Source organism: Mus caroli, unplaced genomic scaffold (assembly GCF_978045245.1).
Source record: "Mus caroli unplaced genomic scaffold, Mus_caroli_1 scaffold_14, whole genome shotgun sequence".
In the NCBI taxonomy this organism is placed as follows: Eukaryota; Metazoa; Chordata; class Mammalia; order Rodentia; family Muridae; genus Mus; species Mus caroli.
In genome coordinates, this window is record NW_028227269.1 from 51020857 (window position 1) to 51037566 (window position 16710).

Genomic DNA, 16710 nt, shown 5'->3' on the forward strand with positions numbered 1-16710 from the left:
GGGAACACGGTCAGAGCAGCTGGAAGTTGATGTACCTACGAAAATTCTGGCAGTTCTAGCGTTAGAGTTTTGGCTATGGTGTTAATAAAGGACAGGTTGTGTTTTTGGTTGATTTATTGTTATTTAAAAATTCTCCACAAATGATGTTTTCATTGTATGCATGACAGACACAAAGCCAGGGAAAGGAAAGAGGGTTGGCTGCCCCGGGTGTTGAGTTTTTCCCCTGTTCTTCCTTGTCTGTTTGCATGAAACTGTCAAGTCAGCTAGCTTCGTACTCACTCCATGGGTTATGTCGTAATGGACGTACGTGTACTGGAAGTGAGTGTGAGTGACTATAACCGAGAGAACATCTATGTAATCCTACACACTAAGTGAAAGCCACAGCAGCCTGCAGTCTTGCAGCAAATGCCATGCTGCGATCAGTGTGTCCCATCCTTCATTGGTACTTGCTTCTTCTGGATGCCTGCACCCTTCACGCAAGAGTCTCCATTTAAGTCTCTTCCTGTTTTTTTTTTTTTTTTTTTTGCTTCCATCCTTGGCCCCCCCTTACCCCCCTCTTCTTGGCCACTTCTGTTTTCTTTACTAGACTAGGAATGAATTTGTTCTGGGAACTTTTAGTAATCTATGGAAAGGGTTGTTAAAAGGCTTTATGTCAGAAATGCAGTTGCTTGGTAACTTAGCCTTCTGCCAAGTTTATGTTCAGAGAGTTAAACAAACGATTTAGCCCCCCACTGTTCTCAGGCCTGGCCAGCATCAGCTGTGTGGCTATGTGCTATGTCCCAGCAACTCTCCAAATGGGTACAGAAAGGAGCCCAGCTTCTGCAGCACAAGGAAGGGAAGTTGATTCTACCTGGTCAGGCCTGAAGCGGGAACTAGGGAGACTGCCTGGAACAGAAGTGCTGGCAAGCTCGTAGGGCTCCTAAACCTGGCAATAAATGAGTGCTGGTAAGGTCTGGGATTCTCTCTGGTTTTGCTTTTTCCTGCATCCCCCCTTCTGATAGCTCTGTCATTCTTGCTGCATTTTCTAACAATTTTGTGAAAACCAGTAGTTGTAGATGTTAAACCTTCCTAGCAAATGACACCAGGAACAACAGTGTAGAGCCCACCTATCTTGGTCAACCTCTAATACAACGCACATCCACACAATGACACACTCCCCAAGATTGTGCATTAGAAGGCATAACATTAGAATAAAGAGGAGGTAGGTTGGATCTGGATGAAATGTTCGATTTTAATGTCAAACAGGAACTCAGGCACCAAAAATATCTAGCATTCCACAGGGTCTCCTTTCTAAATAGTATGTAGAACAATATCACATTGGACTTTTTCTGGAGTTGAGTGTGTGAGTGTGTGTGTGAGGGAGTCTGTGAGGGAGTGTGTGTGTGTGTGTGTGGTATGTCTCTGTGTGAGTGTTGTGTGTGGCTTTGTGTGTATGAGTGTGTGGGTTTATGTGCATGCATGCAAGCCTCTGTGTGTGTGTGTGTGTGTACATGTGGTATGTTTGTATGTTTGTGTGTCTCTGTGTAAGTGTGTGTATGTGTGTCTGTGTATGTGTATGAATGTATATGTGTGTGTATGTATGTGCACATGAGTGTGTCTTATGTGTGTGTGCATGCGCCTAGGAATTCTATTATATGCACAAATTATCAGCTCTATAATTCATAGCACTGTAATACAGAAGAAGACAGAAGCTGTCATGGCTGAATAAAATTACTGTTTGACACAGCGTGGTGAGCACTTGAGAGTAGGTGGCTGAGCAGAATTTCCTTTAAGACTGGCTGGATGTGAGCCAGGATTATGCAAGTGGAGATGAACAGGGAAGGAAGGGGAAAAAAACCAAAAGTCTATTGAAAGTCATAATTAAAATTTTAAGGAGCCTTCAAATGTTACATTGTCTTGTAAGATTCTCCATTGTATTATTTGCCTGCTCTGTTTCAGTCGATTGATTTAAATTGGTCTAGAGCCTTGAAAGGAAGAGGCTCCAGGTTAAAGAGTATTTGTACTAAATAACCTTCAGTGTTTAGCGTTATAGGATGGGTTGGAATACTAAGTTTATATATGGTAAGCGTTTTAAATTGTTTCTTCGTAGCCAAAGAACCTCTTCTTATTCAAAAATGATCAACAATTAAACTATTTTCTTTTTTTAAAAAAATAGCAGCACTATATACTTGAGCATTTGCCAGAACCAGTGAGTCTTTCCTCGGTTGTTAACACGCCCAAGCCCATCTGCTCACTGCTGGGAAGGCGATGCTCAGAAACCAGCAGCTGGGAGAAAATCAGGTTTCTTCAAGAGCTGGTTCCTGCGAACAGGAAGGGCCATTGTCTCTCTAAATAAGACTGTCGTTGGGAACCCAAATATGTGAAAGGGCTTACATAAGGAAAGAAAGGAGGACAGATGCTGACAGGGTCTTCATCCTTCCTTGGAGCCAGTTTCTGTAATTGTTGATGTAAATGTGTTACTTTTCTGCAAAGTTAGACCTCACACTAACTTACACGCTTCATGTTAGTTCCTGGCAAGACTAAAGAAGAAAGGGAACATTGTATCCGAGAGTTACAAAATGTTCTAAGCTTTAGAAATCTAAAGAAGATGATTTCACAGTTAACACTAGTCACTTAGATTTTACAGGGGCAGGCAGAGGGAAAGACAACTCCCAGAGAATCAATTGGTGCCTTACTGGAGGAGGGGATGGGTGGGGGTGGGATTGTAGGGTGGGGGTGGGATTGTGGGGTGGGGGTGGGGTTCAGAGGTTCCTTTCTACTTTGAAACTGTTTCTTCTAAAAAGACTCTTCTTACATGCAAAACACACTTCCCATATTGACTGTCTGTCCTCTTCTAAACAGACAAAGCAGCAAATAGCTTAAAAGGAAATAAAATTCTATGTTTTCAAAACAATGTCAGCTTCTTCCTCAATCCTCTTGTTCATCTAGGAGAGTTTTAGAAGGTTATTATGAAGCCATGATGATGGAAAAATAATTTTAACTGCTAAAAAGCAAATATTTAAAATTCTGTGAGAAAGCTGGCCCAATTAAATTCTCCATAGATACACTGCATTAGTAGTCATTTTTGTTAGATTTTTTACTTGTACAATGTTCTTTAGGACTTCTTTTTAGTTTAAATATTCTAAAGAATAAAATAATATGAATGAGATGAATAAATCACTTTATTCTTCATCTGATGAATTCATGTATAAATGCAAAGTGCATTTATACTCACCCATGCATAGTTTTAGTTAATGTCAATTTTTATCTAAGCAGTTGATTTACAACTCTGCATATATGATAGAGGCTTGTCTATAAGCTTCGATATGAAGCTGGACATCTTGTTTGTTTGTTGTGAGACAGGATCTCTTTACCTAGCCCTGGCTGTCCTGGAACTTTTATAGAACAGTCTGACCTTGAACTAACAGAGTTCTGCCTGCCCCTGCCCCTGCCCCTGCCCCTGCCCCTGCCCCTGCCCCTGCCCCTGCCCCTGCCCCTGCCCCTGCCCCTGCCCCTGCCCCTGCCCCTGCCCCTGCCCCTGCCCCTGCCCCTGCCCCTGCCCCTGCCCCTGCCCCTGCCCCTGCCCCTGCCCCTGCCCCTGCCCCTGCCCCTGCCCCTGCCCCTGCCCCTGCCCCTGCCCCTGCCCCTGCCCCTGCCCCTGCCCCTGCCCCTGCCCCTGCCCCTGCCCCTGCCCCTGCCCCTGCCCCTGCCCCTGCCCCTGCCCCTGCCCCTGCCCCTGCCCCTGCCCCTGCCCCTGCCCCTGCCCCTGCCCCTGCCCCTGCCCCTGCCCCTGCCCCTGCCTCCTGAGAAATCTGGAGTTCTCTGGAGGCTTTTACTTCCCAGGGAACATTCAGTGGTATCTACAGACACTTCTGATTGTCACGACTGCAGAAGTGGGTGAATATTCCTTGCACATAGTAAGCAGAGACCACAGCAGCTGAGCACTCCATAGTGCTGAGGTGACAAAGAATGGTTTGAGCCAAATTTTAACAGTGTCAAGGTGGAGAAACTCTGTTGTTGGATAGAGAGGCTGTTTATTAATAGAATATGAAAGACAAATGTAAACATCCAGTAGGCATATATTGACCAAATTTCCAAGTTTAGGGTAGGTTACTCCTTCCTACAGCTATATTTTGTATCTTAGAAAAGAGATCCTCTATTCTATTTTTTCTGGAGAAGGACATACTCCAAGCAATAAGAACTTAGAATTCTACTTAAATTACAGAAATAAAGAATAAATATTTAAAGTAATCCAAAGAAAATCAACAAAATGAAGGGAACATATGGATATCAGATAAACATTGTATCATTGACCTATATTCCAGACCAATTTTTAAAAGAACAGTATGTTAATACATCGGGGGAAATCCATAAAAATACATATTTATGGACTTCTATGAATGGAGAGGCTATAAAAACCCAAGTAGACAGGTAACAAGGAACAATGTCAAACCTGTAACAAGTCTTCAAATTCGTTTCAGATGGGAAGGCTTCCCTGCTGACCTTTACCAACATCTAGTGGAGAAATAACTGCGACGTTTCTCAAACTACCCCATAAAATACAAGGAAAACCCTTGAAACTTATTCTCTGAAGTCTGCATTACTCTACCGCAGAATCTGGCAAGGATAGCAATATTACCACTACCACCAGCAGCAGCAGCAGTGACACCACATCTACAGACCAATTAATACTCCTGAACTTAGATGCAAAAACCCTCAACAAAATACACCACAAACCAAATTCAACGTCGTAGTAAAAACAGCCATACACCATGTAAAACAGATGTTAGTCCAGGGATGCAAGGATGGTTGGGCATATGTAGCATAAAAATAGAACCAAAGACAAAAACCACATGATTATAACAGATGAAGAAAAAGCCTTTAATAACACTCACTCACTTTCATAATACAAGGCCCTAAATAAACCAGGCATAGAAAGATTATGACTCAATACAGTAAAGGTTATATACAATCATATTATAGCTAACATCGTACTAAGTGGAGAAAAACTGAAAGCATTTTCCTTAAGATAATAAAAAGTGTAAGTGGTTCACTCTCCCTTCAGCCAAAGTAGTCCCATGAATCCTATTCAGTTGCAAGGGTTGGTGGCCAAGTACGTTAACCACTGAAACATCTGACTTGGAAGAAATATAAATGCGAATGAATAGATGCTTAAAATGATCAATATAACTTTAGCAATTGGGGAAATGCAAATAGAACTATAATTAGATTCCATATCACCTCAGTTAGAATGGCTTTTATAAAAACAAAGAAACAAAGAAAGAAATGCTACCAAGGGTATGAAGGATAAGCAACCCTCTACACTGCTGATAGAATGGAAACTCGTCCTGATTCTATAGAAATTAGCATTGAGGGTTCTCTAAAGACTGAAAATACAGTACCACGTGATCCAGCTGTGTCATTTATGGGTTTATGCCTCAAAGCAGCAAACACTAGAGATGCCTGCACACCCATAAATATTATGCTATTGTGTTGTGTGCTTGTACATGTGCATGCCTGTATTATTTAACCACAAAGAAGAAGGAAATCTTATTATTTCAAGAAAGTGGATAAAATTAGAGAATATTATATTAAGTGAAACAAGCCAGAAATACAAATATCACTTCTTTTTTTTTAATGTAAAGACTCAAAACCAACCAACCAACCAAAACAAACTAAAACAAACAAAAACCCACAAAACAAACAAACAAACAAACAAACAAAACCCCAAAAAACCAAAACCAAGAAGAGGAGCTGAGAGTCCAGGAGGAACGTTAGAAACTGTGTAGGAGTTCAAAGAGGAAAGGGGAAGGGCGGAGAGTGAACATCATGATTAATACATGTTACATGCATGTATGGAAAGCGTAAAGTGAGTCTCACTAACGTGTACCATTATTCTGTTAGTAGTTATAGTAAAATAATTTTCTAACAATGAATATGATTTACCTAAATACATAAATAACTAAATTGGCTTCCAGAAGATTTATTCTTTGGCCACGTTCACCTCACACCTAGGTTGAAAAGATGCCACTGGTTCTGGGCACTTGGGTGGTCTTCCTATATGTAAATCTGCCTGTTATTTTTCTCCATTGCTAGCTAAGGATTTAGCTTACACATCTTCTTAGTCGTTATTTCTTTTAACACAACTCCTCATTTCTGACTTTGCCAATTACCCAGAGATCTTTAAGAGTAGACATATTGCTTTTGTTTTATTTGTTTGTTTATTGTGTTTTTTAATTGCCTGTGTGTCAGTTCTGGCTCATCATCAAAAATAAACAACAACAACAAAACAACAACAAAAAACAAAAGACAAAAAAACCCCAAACTATGTAACACTGACTTTTATAAAATTAGCTCTTATCAGAAGCTAATGTTAGAAGCTGGGCGTGGTGGCACACACCTTTAATCCCAGCACTTGGGAGGCAGAGGCAGGTGGATTTCTGAGTTCGAGACCAGCCTGGTCTACAAAGTGAGTTCCAGGAAGCCAGGGCTATACAGAGAATCCCTGTCTCGAAAAAAAAAGAAACAACAACAACAACAACAACAACAACAACAACAACAAAAAAGAAGCTAATGTTAGTAGCTCAGTTTCAGAAAATCATGGTTGGAGATAGAGTTCCCAGATATAGCCATTTGTAAGTATTGTGTCAGTGGTACATTGCAGAACTTATGTCAAACAGTCCCCTCTGAGGGAGTGATGTTCTGCTTACTCTACTCTGAGAATGTCCATCCCCTCAGGAGGATTTTTTTACTCTCCTGGTTGACAGAGCTCCCCTTATGAAATTTTGCAGCAGAATTAATTGACCTGCTTGTTTGCATTTTGATAGAGAAAAAAGATTCACTTGAGCTAACCTTATCCCATAGTAGACATTTTTTAATCATACATGTATATATTAATATATGTTATTTCTACTGTTAAGAGAATATTTTAAGGTAATGCAAAATATAAAGAAATATTTAAAGCACTTACATTTTATAGCCAAGTTGAGAAAGAGTATGGCCCACTGAAACTTCTGGGTGGTTTCCACGTCTGTTCAGTTTTTTGTCTTAGGGGAGGGAAATGGTTGGTGACAGTGGATGACTTTGATTCGCTCTTTATTGCTGTGACAAAACACCATGACCAAAACAAACTTGGAGAGGAAAGGGTTAATCCAGGATGAGAGTTTAGATACGTGTCTCCAGTACTTTAGGGACTTAGATATTATTGGTACTCAGAAAGAATTAGTGTCTAAGAAGTGTGCATGGTTAAGTCTGCGTGGTGATATATTCCTTGGGAGATCTAATGCCTTACAGACAGTGACTCACAGGAGCTCTGAGATAACGTCATCCCGAAGTACTTCTGTGGCAGCACACACATTCTCCAGGGGTTGGGCGGATGTTGCAATGATGCCGATATTCAGGTAGTATTGAGAAATTTTCTTGGTTGTTACCTAAGCTTCTTTCCCCGTTTGTGACAAAATACTCTGACAAAAACAACTCAAAGGAGAAAGGGTCGCTTCCTGCCCACGGTTCTGAGGGACCGTCAGAGAAGTCAAGACAGCAGGAGCTTGAAGCAACTGCTCACAATAAGTCAACAATAAGGCACAGAGAACAGTGGATACTAGTCTCACCATGTTTATCCATGGTCCATTACACAGTTCAGGATCCCAGCCTAGGGAATGGTGCGGCCCACAGTTAAGATGCTGTTTCCTACCTCAGTTAACTTAATCAAGAAAATCCCTTACAGGCAGGACCAGACCTGTCTCCCGGGTGATTCTAGATTCTGTCTAGTTGACAATTAACACTAACAATTACAGTATTGATTATGTGTTTTTAGGTTGTGTCCTGAATTGTGCTTGAAATCAATTCATGTATCAATATGAGATCCTATATTCATTTAGCTGAAATTTTAGATCTATAGAATTCAAACTTTCATGATTTTTGACACTCCCTTGATTTTATTACTAGATCTCATTTATTAACAATTCTGTTAAGAGACACGTGACATGAATTTATCATAAAGATCACTTTTATTTAGATATATTTATATGTCGGGAATTTCATGCGTGTGCAAAAATATTTTTTTCTTCTTTATAAGCATTTTTGGTAAGAATAATTTTAAAATTAATCCCTCGGTGGAATTAAAAACATTCATATGGTTGTGTAGCCATCCCCACAAACATCTTACTCCCTGTCTGTAAACTTTACCAAGGATAACTCCTAATTCATCTCCCCTCACCCCCTGACCATCCACACTTCACTGCCCGGCTTCGTGGTTTTGGCTGTTTAAGTGAAATCATAGAGTATTTGTCCTTTTGTGATAGGCTTGTTTCACTTAGCATACTGTCTCCAAGGTTCATTCATCTTGTGTCAGAATGCCTTTCCCATTTAAGCCTGAATAATACCCTATTGTATGTATTTACTACATTTTGTTTATCCATTCATCAGCTGATGGATGAGCCCTTGGTTGCTTCCGTGTTTTGGCTGTTGTGAACACTGCTGCTATTGAACACGAGTACACGATTTTCTCTCTCTGAGGATGTTTTCGTTCCTTTTTGGCTCTGTATCCAAAAAGGGAATTTTTTTTCCCTTGGATCTTTTCTGGCTGCTGATTCTATTTTTAATTTCTTCCAGAACTGCCACATTGTTTCCTACAGGGCTGGGTTGCTTCATACTTATGTTAACATAAAGGTTCTGATAGTTCTACACCTTCATGCTTTTGATTGCTTGTTTGTTTGTTCGGGACTTAGTCTCTTCTAGCTTTGGGGAGCGTTTCCCTAGTGGTTGCTGATGTTTGATAATGCTTTGTGGATTTATTAGCCATTTTATACCTTCTTTGGAGAAATATATATTTTATTTCTTTGCTCATTTTTAAAGTTGGGTTGTTTTTGTTTTTGTGTCCTTTAGTTTTCTGTATATTCTATTTGTTCATCCTTTTTCATATACATTATTTATTGGTATTTCTCTCCCATCCTGCCACTTGCTGTTTTTTTGTTGATACTGGGTGTTTTTTTTTTTAACAAGTGTTTTAAGTTTTTGTGAATCCCAGTTTGTCTATTTTTTTCTTTATAAGTCCTTGAAGAATAAAACCCAGTGCTATTTGACTCAAGTGACTGCTTTATAATCTGAGCTCGGGACAATGTTCTTCTTGCATGCTGCGTATCTGTTGTAATGGAAACCTTGCTGCATTTAGATATGGATACATCTCGCCACATTTTGATGAGTTTGTTAAGTGCGAGGTATTTCCTCCTTTAAAGTATCCTTTGGGAAACCTGACTGAGAAGTGCTGAGGCGTGCTCTTTTCGGTTGAGAAGACACTGAGCTTAGAAGCTGCAGCTGTTCCCGGGGGATAAAGGGTGAGCTCATGCTGATCCACTTTTTGCCAGAATACTTTGGTCAATGCAAATCTAAAGGAGCCAACAATCCCCCTCTCCCCTTAAACGGTCAGCTAGCATATCCCTCTGCTTCTTATAGATAGGGCTAACTGTTTTCTTTAAAAATTTCATATCATAAACATGAGCTATGTCAGTTGCTCTTCATTACCTCCCAGAGGATGAAAACAAACTCCTATTTCTGAAGACACCAAACACTTTGGACACAGGATTCTGAGGATCCAAACTGGATCTACCCTGAAAATCTTCTTCCTCTGGTCTATCTTTCATGGTACCAGAACCCCCACGTAAGCCTCTAAGGGAGGGAGGCAACCCACAATCCTGCCCATCTATGACAACTGTGAACCACAAGAACCAGAAGGCACAGATTCCAGAATGGCACACACAGTATTCCAAAGGGTACAATAGTGGTGCTCATGTCTTGGTAGTAACCTTCAGCTATTTACCTGAATGTAAGATCTGATCAACAAGAGGAAAGCCACGCCTGGTCCTGGAAACCTAGCCAACTACCTCAGGCTAGTAAAATAATGAACCCTGGAGAAGAACCTACAACTGTCACTTGACTCAACCAGCATTATCCACATCTACATTTTAAATATTTATCCATTATACCCACAGATAAGTAATATGTTTCACTTTAAAGAAAGAACAGATGGAGACCATTACAGGAAACTACAACTGATACAAATGCAGACAATAAGTGATTGTATGGAGCCCATCTCCAACCCATAGATCTACAACCCAACTCCTGTATCTAAGTTTCAGGGATCACAGCAGACAAGGAAACAGAAAGACTGTAGGAGCTAGGAAATCAGGAAGGTTGCTGCGAGGCTGCATCTCCCAGAAATGTCTCAGAGGCTGCACTCATGAAGTCTCATCAACGCAGTTTCTAAACAAGACTTAAACAAGTATGATATCAATACACATGTTAAGAAGGAAAGGGGAGGGCTCATGGGGCCCCAGCTCTAGACAAAAACCTGCAGGTGACTAAGGAATTCTGAGGTCAGGAGAAATAGTCTTCCCCAGGGAAGAATCTCCAATTGGTTATCTAATTACTAAGTGCTCAGTCCCGAAATCATATATGTACAAGTAATATTCTGTGGACGGTTTAGATCACATTTATATTTTGAGATACGCACACATACACACACACATCCCACAACTACAATTAAAGAGAAAGAGGTAGTCAATTTGAGAATGAGCAAGGCAGAATACATAGGAAGAATAGGAGAGAAGAAAGGAAAGGGGAAATGATGTAATTGTATTCTAATTTAAAAAAAAATCACATCAATTTTCACATTGAAGGAGGGAAACTGTAGCCTTCCAGCAACTGGCGTTCTATTATATGTTAAAAGAATGAAATAGAACCCTTATCACATAGGATCAGGTTATTAGAGGTCACCCCCAAATTATTTTTTTAAAAAACTGAAGCAGCTGACTGTTAGAAATATTCCACATCACTCATTTTACTGGCAGGCAAAATGGCATTTCTTGCTGAAGAAACTCAAAGGACCTCCAGGAGGCACATCAGCGCCTGAATCCTGCAGAACTGTTAGCAACGTCAGGATCACAGCAAAGTGTGCGATAAACAGAAGCCACGGTGAGCAGACTGTATCTGAGATTCTTTTGTAGCTGCTGTAAATGACTAAGTGGGAACAAAAGTAGCTGTGTCATGTGATGGATCTGACTGCGATGTGGTGCATGAGTCAAAAGGAGACAGACAGAGGTTACTGAGAAGGCCCCGCTGTTTCTGATTGCCACATCAATTATGAGAAACTACTGCCTACAGGGGAAAGACATGAAAAATTGAAACGTTGGGTGCACAGTCATCTTTCATGCCACCAAGCTGCTGGTGGATGCTGCGAGTTGCTCCCCTGTGTGGGGCGTGGCTGCAGGCTTAGCTGAGTCGCAGAGTAAGTGAGCAGCTCAGATTGTGACCTCGTGGAAACTGCAGCTTCCTCTTTCTCTCCGCAGCTCAGCTCGGGTGGTGGGAAGTGGAGAGAGCAGACGGCTGGACGGAGCTTTCAGGCCCTAGCATGCCGATGGCATAGGTGAGAGACTGTGAGTCCGCCTTTGAGTGGTATCCAGCCTGTGGTCCTTGATGTTCCTGACATTTAGAGAAGCCCTAAATTCAAAATATGAATCTTTTTGTTGCCTTTGATGAATGGAAGAGCTGCCAAAGTGTCTGGTAGAATTCAAACCATAGTCTTCTAAGGTTGATACAAGAGCTATTGGACTCTCTGTAGAGATTTGAAGTCATTAGCTCCTAATCCGAAGACCTATTGTAGCTATGTGTTTTTATTAAACAATGAATGAATTAATTTATTAAAAAACAAGAATCCAGTGGAGGAGAATTTATGCCTCGTGCTTTTATATCTTCCAATATAAACACAACATCCTTGCGCTTGTACTATCTACCTAGTACTTAAAATATGTGTGGTATTTTTCTTTGAAGGTCTAGTTATATACGATCCTCAGTGCTCTATGGATATTTTTCAAAACACCAGTTCCTTTTGTAGCAAAGTCTGATTCAATCAGACATTAACTTTTGATTTAGATGCCTGATTGGGTTGAAATGCTTGACTGCTTCATGAACTTGGTAGATTTAGAGCAGAAGGACAGTAAGATGTTTGAAACAAACAGGCTCTGTCTTACTGAAACCGCTCTGGGAAAGCAGGCACAGACGCAGGCCTGTGGAAGCGGCTTCTGCGATAAGGAACTCAGGAGGACTCCTGCTCATGGGAGACCTTTGGAGCCAGGGCGCCTGCCATTGTTATAATCTCAGGTTGACACTAGAGGCATCTAATATCTGAGAAGCTACGGTGAAGGAGTATTGTGAATAGGAAAATGGGTTTGGGAATCCCAGTCCTTTTGAGACTTCCTCACCCACACAGTCCTCTGTTTCTGAGAGAAAGCATAGTAGTTATTTGAGGTGTTCTCACATTGCAGAATGAGCAGCAGAAGGCAAATTGACATCAATGGAAAGATTTGGCTCAATTCATTTGATCTTTTGGCCTGATTCACTTGTCTTCGAAAATAAAAGTTAGCCTCCCTACAATACATGTACTTGTTAGGACGAACACTGAAACAGCTTAGATTCACCCTGATCTCCCCTTTGCTTGTCCCTCATCATTGCAACAGGCTTAACTGGGGGAGGCAGTTCTCTCTCTCTCTCTCTCTCTCTCTCTCTCTCTCTCTCTCTCTCTCTCTCTCTCTCTCTCTCTCTCCCTCCCTCCTTCTCTCTTTTTCTTTCTTCCTTACATGTTGAAAACACTCTTTCATATACTAGAGTCCAATGGTGGTTCCCTCTTCCTCATGCCTTCCCAGATCCTCCCGACCCAAGTCCCCCCACCCCAATCCAAACTCCACACCTTCTTTCACCCTCTCTTTGGAAAACAAACAAGCAAATAAAACAAATCACAATGAAAAGTAAAAAGAAAAAAGAAAAAGCAGAAGAAACACACACACACCCATAAAACCACAAAATCAGAAATCATGACATTTAAACAAAAGACCAGTTAAAAAACAAACAAACAGACAAACAACCCCAAAACCCAAAAAGCACAAACAGAGCAATTTGAAACAAAAAGAAAATCTCCAAAAATTCCCTTGAGTTTGTTTTTTTGTTTTTTTTTGTTTGTTTGTTTTGTTTTTTCGAGACAGGGTTTCTCTGTATAGCCCTGGCTGTCCTGGAACTCACTTTGTAGACCAGGCTGGCCTCGAACTCAGAAATCCGCCTGCCTCTGCCTCCCAAGTGCTGGGATTAAAGGCGTGCACCACCACCGCCCGGCCTTTTTTGTTTTTTTTTTTTTTGTTTTTGTTTTTTTTTGTTGAGTTTGTTTTGTGTTAGCATTTACTGAAGGCTATGGGGTTGCCCTTAAGGGTGCTTTGTGTACCCAGTGAGACTCCAGTGGGCTAGTGGTTGTCAATTAGAAATGTCTTCTTGGTTATAGAGTTCTTAAAGTTATTTCTAAAAGATTATTATAGTGAAATGTGTGCAGCAGTTTTACTGAATTGAGTCAAAAGGAATGTTGTATTTGAAAGTATGGTGCTGCCTTGCCTGGGCAGCACAGAAGAGCTGACCCTGGTGGAGTGGGTGAGGGTGAGCCACCCTGAGGGTGTGAGCGTGGGAAAACCGCTCTGGCTACTCATCTGTCCTGAGGTGGCTTGGGCTCAGGAGTGTTGTGCTCCACCCCTCACCCCCTGTCCCTGGGGTCATGAGTGCTGGTGAGGTGGCCCTGCCCCTGGCCAGCTGCAGGCCCTGCCATGGGAAGCACAGTAGAGCCAGGCCCTGGGGCACAGGTGAGCTGGCCCCCAGGGTGTGAGGGCAGGAGAGTTGACTGTGTCTCCTGCCACTGGCAGAATTGGGTGGGCTAGCCTGAACAGTGTGGTAGAGCTCACCCCAGGGTTGCAATAAAGTGGTCAACTGATAACTTGATAAGCTTGATCCAGAGCTATGAATTAGCCCACCCCAAAACCTACACCATCTGTGAACCGTTGGAGCTCGTCAAAGGGCTGGTCCTGCTGTTCCAAAGCTGCCGGATCTCCATGACACAGGGCAACAACAGGATAACTGGGAGGAGTCAAGGTGAAGATCCAATATTGATGGTGTCACAGAAGCCAGACATGTTGAACCAGACCAATGACACATTGCAATAAATATATTTTTAGTTATTTTTGTTTTTTGTTTTTGGTTATTTTATTTATTTACGTTTCAAATATTATCCCCCTTCCCAGTTTCCCCTCTGTAAGCCCCCTATCCCCTCCCCCCTTCTTGACTGACTTATTTACTTACTTCTCCAGAGCCATTCCACTTCCCTCCCTCTACCTTCTTTGTTTCTTTCTTTCTTTGTTGTTTTCTCTCTCTGTTTGTTTGTTTGTTTCTTTCTTTCTCTCTTTTTTCTCTTTCTTTTATTTTGTTAAAGATATAATGTTTATACAATTTTATGAGATACATTATGATAATTTAGTACATGTATAGAATGTGTAATAAGTATGACAAGTATTCTCATCTCCTGCTTAATTATTTTTATTTATTGGGAACTTCATATTCTACTCCTGATTTTAAAATCGATCATAGATTATTGTAACTGATAGGTACTCTACTGTGCTGAGGACCCAGGAGGAATTTCTCCATCCTGTGTTTCAGAGTACATTATGAGATTTCATTCTGTCTCCATTCCCCTCTGAACTGCATAGTGTCCAGTGACCAATATCCCGCCTGCTCTTTGAGAGTAGTATATTTTTGTCTCTGCACATGATCGAGAACACATAGGATTTCGTTTTTCTTTGTCTGGCTTATTTCAATGAACACAGTGACCTCCAGTTCCACCCATGTGTGTGCAAGTGACAGCATGCCATTCTTTTTAATGACTGAATAACATCTCACTGTTTACATATGCCACTCGAACTCTCTCTACTTGTTTAATGAACGGCATCTGTGTTGTTTCCGTATTTCAGTGGTTGTGAGTTGGGTTTAAATAAACAGGAACACAGGTCTGGGTATGATATGTTTCGTCTCTTCTTTGATGCTATACTCAGTAGTGCACTTCCTAGATCCCACAACAGTTTTAATTTCAATCTTAGAGGAGTTGCTACTGCTTTCCGTGTGGCTATACTGATGACATCACCCCAGTAGTCTACAGGATTTCTTCGTTCTCTATATTCCTGCCAAATTGTGTTAGCTTGCCATTCTCTTGGAGTAAGGCAGTATCCCAGGGTCTTGACTTACATTCCCCTGATGCTCGGTTAGATCGATCATTGGTTGGCCATTAGATCGATCATTGGTTGGCCATTTGTTGGCCTCTTTTTGAGAAGGGTTTACTTTGTCCTTAGTAGACTGGCCTTATTTTTCCTTCTTAAGAAAAACAGTTGGGTTTCTCTTTTTTTAAATTTCCATGTTAAGAAATCCAAAGATTTGGAGATAGCTCATTCAGTAAACTTGCCACACCAGCATGAACGCCTGTGTCCAGACCCCTCTCATTCACAGAAAAAGCTGGGCATAGCAGTTTAAACCTGTAACCTCAGCGCTGGGGTTCTAGAGAAAGAAGGAGCCTCGTGGCTTGCTGGCAGTTTAGGGATCTACTCAAATCACTGTACACTAAGTAAGAGACCTTGTCTCCAAAAGTAAGGTGGAAAGTAAATGAAGAAAGCACCCAACATTGACCTCTAACCTCCATGTGTACATTTACACATGTACCTACACACACACACACACACACACACACAATTCATCAAGTGCTGCCAACTTTGGACGCACTCCTGAGCTTCAAAGTCTATTGTCTTTCCTTGGGGCTTCAGAGTAGAGGCAGCCAGGTAAAAGTACTAATGCTGTGATCACAGGGCTGGTTGATCCCTCAGCCATCAGGCTCCATTCCCAGTCCTTCTGATTACTTAGGAAACCCCATGGAGTTAGGGAGTTCCTCTTAGGAGCTGGGACAAAGACCAGACCTCATTTGGGTACTATTATCTCCTCCAGGCACTACTCCGTGTCTATCTGCAGAGATGCCTAGATTCACCAGTTCCAAAATACTTGAAAGAAAAGGCGTGTTTCTTCTGTCCTCCCTGAATTACTGGCTTAGTATTTAGCGTTTGTAAGTTATAAAAGCCATGTATTGCTTCTTTATCTAATTTGTAGCTTTCAAAACATTGTTTTTCCCTCTGATTTTTGGTATTTCCTTACCAGAAATGCCTTTTTTGGGGGTGGGTGGGGGGTAGTGATTGTAGGCATTTAGGAGAGAGCAAAATTAGGTAGCTGTATTCAGTGGGCTGTCTACCTAGATAATTCCTTAGCAACCTCTATAGAAACTTGTTAGTATCTGAGGATGTACACAGAGTCACCAAACACTGCATTAATACAGGTGACTAAGGAATTTTGGAATTCAGGATGTTCAAAGATTACTCTGCTGTCCTGGTTCATCTTCCTTCTTACTTTGCATAATGATGAAGGATATGAATAGAGAGACTCATCACTTGTCAGGAGGTAAGAACATGGAGATGGAAAGGATCTTTTAACCTCGGTGCTTCCATCTTGACAATGTTTGATTTAGTATGTATTACTGTGAAATGAATTTGAAAGAAATTTTAGAACAAGAAAAAAGTCAAATGATTATATGAAATGGTATTTAAAAGTTTTCCACTTCAAATCTGTGATATGATTGTGAGCCGGAGCTAATGGAGAACTAAAAATGGAGACCTCTTTTTATATTTAATGGGGCAGGTAGGACAGAACACAAAGTCCCCTTAATCACTCTGCTATAAAGTCAGCCTCCTCCCTCTCTCCTTCCCTCTCTGCCTCCCTCCTTTCTCCACTCTTTCTTGTACTACCGGCAGTTTTAAGGTTATATTCTGCATTGATTAA

The 16710-nt window shown here is 41.3% G+C and overlaps 1 protein-coding gene across 5 annotated transcripts in view; it reads left to right on the forward strand.

Moving 5' to 3' along the window:
- Akap6 (A-kinase anchoring protein 6) overlaps positions 1-16710 on the forward strand; it is a 435939-nt gene that overhangs the window by 74982 nt on the left and 344247 nt on the right. Inside the window, exons 2-3 of one of the 5 annotated variants that reach the window (XM_029484604.2) lie at positions 10827-10950; positions 11325-11401. The exons of 3 other annotated variants lie outside the window; for them this stretch is intronic. The gene's annotated coding sequence lies outside the window, so the exon portion shown is untranslated. The remainder of the gene's footprint in view (positions 1-10826; positions 10951-11324; positions 11402-16710) is intronic. One more of the 5 variants, XM_029484605.2, reaches the window with a different exon arrangement.